This window comes from Choristoneura fumiferana, chromosome 22 (assembly GCF_025370935.1).
Source record: "Choristoneura fumiferana chromosome 22, NRCan_CFum_1, whole genome shotgun sequence".
Classification (NCBI taxonomy): domain Eukaryota; kingdom Metazoa; phylum Arthropoda; class Insecta; order Lepidoptera; family Tortricidae; genus Choristoneura; species Choristoneura fumiferana.
The window spans coordinates 402,267-406,213 of NC_133493.1; positions in this window are offsets into that span (position 1 = coordinate 402,267).

Below are 3,947 nucleotides of genomic sequence, written 5' to 3' on the forward strand. Positions count from 1 at the left end.
GGTGACTACGAAATTTTCCGGAATAAAAAGTATCCTGTATTCTTTCCAGGATCTTATACTATCTTCATACCAAATTTCTCCTAAATCGGGTGAGCGGTTTAAGCGCAAAGAGATAACAGTCAGACCGACAAACAAATGGTAAGGATCTATGCGTCCGGTGGTCCCTCCAGTTAACGCAGGTTGAGTAAAAGCAGTATTTTGATGGTTTAACAAGTTAACACCCATGCCTATCACTCGATTTAGAAAATATGCTTACGTATGTACTATTTTTTTTACCTTAATATTTCTAGCGCGTAAAAAAGTTCCAGATGATAGTTAGACGTTAATTATTGCAATAAAAATTATAAAAAACCTTTAAATCGGCATTGTGCATTAAAATATGTACACGATCTGAGACAATAAATTTGTAGACCACATTGTACCGTTTAGATTTGTATGCTGAACTTTTTTAATTTTATCAAGTTATAGAACAGCACAAAATGTATAGAAGCGCCACCAAATGTTACACATAATTTTTGCTGGTATCTGAATGGTTTTTTTCTAGCTACAAGCTACTTACCTAACGTTTTCTAATATGACGCTGAAAAACATTTCCAAAGCGTGTTACCACCACAATCTGTCAAGTGTGTAGTCACGGCGATGGCACTGCGCCAATACGTGACAGTTATCGATATCACAAACGCTATCACGTGACAGTCCACCCTATCACGATTGGCTGCTATTTCATAATCTATTTATTATAATTTTATCTGTAGGTATTTATCGTCATATTTTAATTTTTATTAATTGATCTTATCTGTTTGTAGAGAGGTGTGTACTGACACACCCTTCGTTGCTAACCTATATATTTTAAGGGTTCCCTTTAAAGAGAGAAAAATAAAAACCATTTATTTATAACAGTAATAACACATGTTAGAAAAATAAAAACAACAAAAATTAAAATACATTGACACCGTTTTAAAAAAATACCTTTTCACTTCTCATGCTCGTAAAGTTCGTGTTTATGCTGTATCTAGGCGACATAAAATGACTTTTTATGCTCTAGTGCATAAAATAAAATCTTCGTCTAATACCAACCCAAGACCAAGAAGTGTGGTGTCAACAGCCACAAACAAAAAAGTTTCTATATATTTTTTTATTTATATAAAATTAAAAATCAATCAAATCAATCATAATAAATCAGTAAAATTAAAATAATGGAATTATTATAATTGCATAAAAAATAAAAGGTACATAGAAAGTGAATCATTGTTTCCACTGTTGCTATTTCATTTCCTCGCCATCGAAGTGAAAAGCAGAGTGTAAAACTCGATCATTAAACCCATTATCCCCTCGACGTGTCTATCCACCCTCGCCATACCGGCTCGGGTGGCTATATGAACGCCTCGGGTAAAATGGCTCGTTTTATGCTCTTGTTGCACAATCTACTATATTTGAAATTGCGTGACGAGCGTCTACAAGCTTATCTTGTTAATATTCCGGTAATTTGGAAAAAGCGCTTGGTTTCATTTTTTACTATGCGGGAGTGAAGCTCGCTTATGCCGTCTGTTTTTCTAGGCCAGAGCGAAAATACTGTTGCTGAATCAAAGGTATAAAGATACACAATATGTTCAGCTTCTTGTGCCTTTACCATCATATAAGATGGAGGTATATGTTTAGTCTTTTAAAACTATTTTTGTAATAAGAAGGAGCGTACCTGACTTAAATCTATGAAACCCCTAATAATTATGACGCTAAGCAAACATTATGTGGGATTTTGTTGAATATCACCTTAACAACGAGTTTTTATTTATATAATAGAATAGAAAATATTTATTTTTGAACAACTAAAATAATACCTACAGCTAAACAAAACCATAAACATGCATGCATGAATATAGGTAGTTGATACAAAAAACCGGCCAAGAGCGTGTCGGACACGCCCGAAATAGGGTTCCGTAGCCATTACAAAAATAAGTATTTTTTTTCTAAGGATTTCATATTTTGTACGGAATATTCCAAGTTTAGGCTGCTATTTACTCTTAAACTACTAATAATTCTCAAGAAAACTAAACCGTTATAGTTTTCCTTGTATGTTTGATATACTTACTACCATCCTGAATTTTTTCAAATTTTTCCACCTACCGGTTTATTTTAATAAAAATGTGCACTTTAAAGTTGAATATTTTGCAAACAAATCACTGAATCGAAAAATCGTTTTAGCAATCACCTAAAGGTTTTAAAAAACCTATCCAACGATACTCCACACTAAAAAGTTGGATGAGAAAAAAAATCACCCCCACTTTACGTCTATGGGAGGTACCTCCTTTAAAAAAATTTTTTTAGAATTTTTATTGTACCATTTTGTCGGCATAGTTTACATATATATTCGTGCAAAATTACAGCTTTCTAGCATTGATAGTCTCTGAGCAAAGCCGCGGACGGACAGACAGACAGAGACGAAACTATAAGGGTTCTGTTTTTGGCATTTTGGCTACGGAACCCTAAAAAGAACACCCCTCAGAGATATGGCAGAGATAATGTTGAAGTCATATACACTATACTCTAATAAACATTTTTTTCTGATTCTGATTCTAACTGCGAGGATTTTTCATGTGACGATATTATTTGGCGCTTCTCTCCGATTTTCTTAACATAAATAACCAATCCACGCTACAGGTAGGATTATAAATACCAACATACATAGTCAAAGTTGAAGCCAAAATTAAAAAAAAATCTTTATTCAATTTAGGCTTTAATAAACACTAATTTATGCAAAAAAAAATACCACTGGTTCGGAAAAACCTCCGTTGGAAAGAATAAGGCAAGAAACTCAATCAAACATTTAACTTTACTCATGTAACCTTTTTGGCGTTCGCGTTTCGCGTGTTTCAACCTCAGGTAATTAAAAGTTTAGTAATTTAGTGACGATCGTTTCTAAGTAAAATTAACCGAAAAAGGGGAGCCTAAGGAATCTTTCACACGAATATAAAGTAGCTCAAGATTTTTATTTTGACATCAAATCTAAGGCACTCAACCTTAGTAAGACGTGTTTTTTTTTTGTAGCAATTTAATAACCTCCGCTTCATCTTTTTCATTTAATTAAATCAATACCGCTCCATTTCACACGTTCATCGGGGCATGCGCAAACAAAACATTCAATTTGTTCAATCAAGCCGGCCCCTATCCTATGACAATAGCGATGGCAATTTAATTGCCATCAGTCGTCACACTCTTGTTATAAGTTACGCAACAGTTTGCTTGAAACAGATCAGTTGTGAGCCGACTGCTCTCGTGTGCGGTGAGCTTTATAAATATTTTTTAATTTGGAATTTCGGAGAAAGTTTGCAGACTTTGGAGTTTCATTGATCGAATTTTGAAGAGGTTGGTTTTTGTTTGTGATTTGTTTTTTTTTACGATGTTTGTGGAAGAGTTCGTTTTGTTGTTTATAAATGGAATATACCTTTGGTTTTGGTTGAAGGAATAAGTACCTAGTAATATAGTTGGGATTCATTATATGTGCCGCGGTATTTCGGGCGAATGATTAATTTGTAAGAAAGCCAGTCAACTACGCGAAAAACTACGCGACAAATGAAAGTGATTAATAAAAAGTAAATAAATAGGTTAGCCATTACTGTTTTTAGTAGTCTTTTTGTTTAATAATATCTTATTTAATTGGGATTCTACTTATAAATTTGCCGATATTTTAGACGAATAATTAATAAGTGTGAAGAAAAATCAGTTACTGAAACTACGCGTAAACTCTTTCAATTAAAACAAATCGGTTAGTCATTTCACTATTGTTTTTTTTATGATCTTTTGTCTTAATAATTTACTATAAATTAACTTTTGAATAGTTTAAATGTAGTGAAAACTAGTAGTAATGCAGATGGCGCTAGTGCGCGTCATGTGATAGTGGGTTTTGCTCCAAGTTCGATAGATGGCGGTAGCATCTATATTAAACCGTA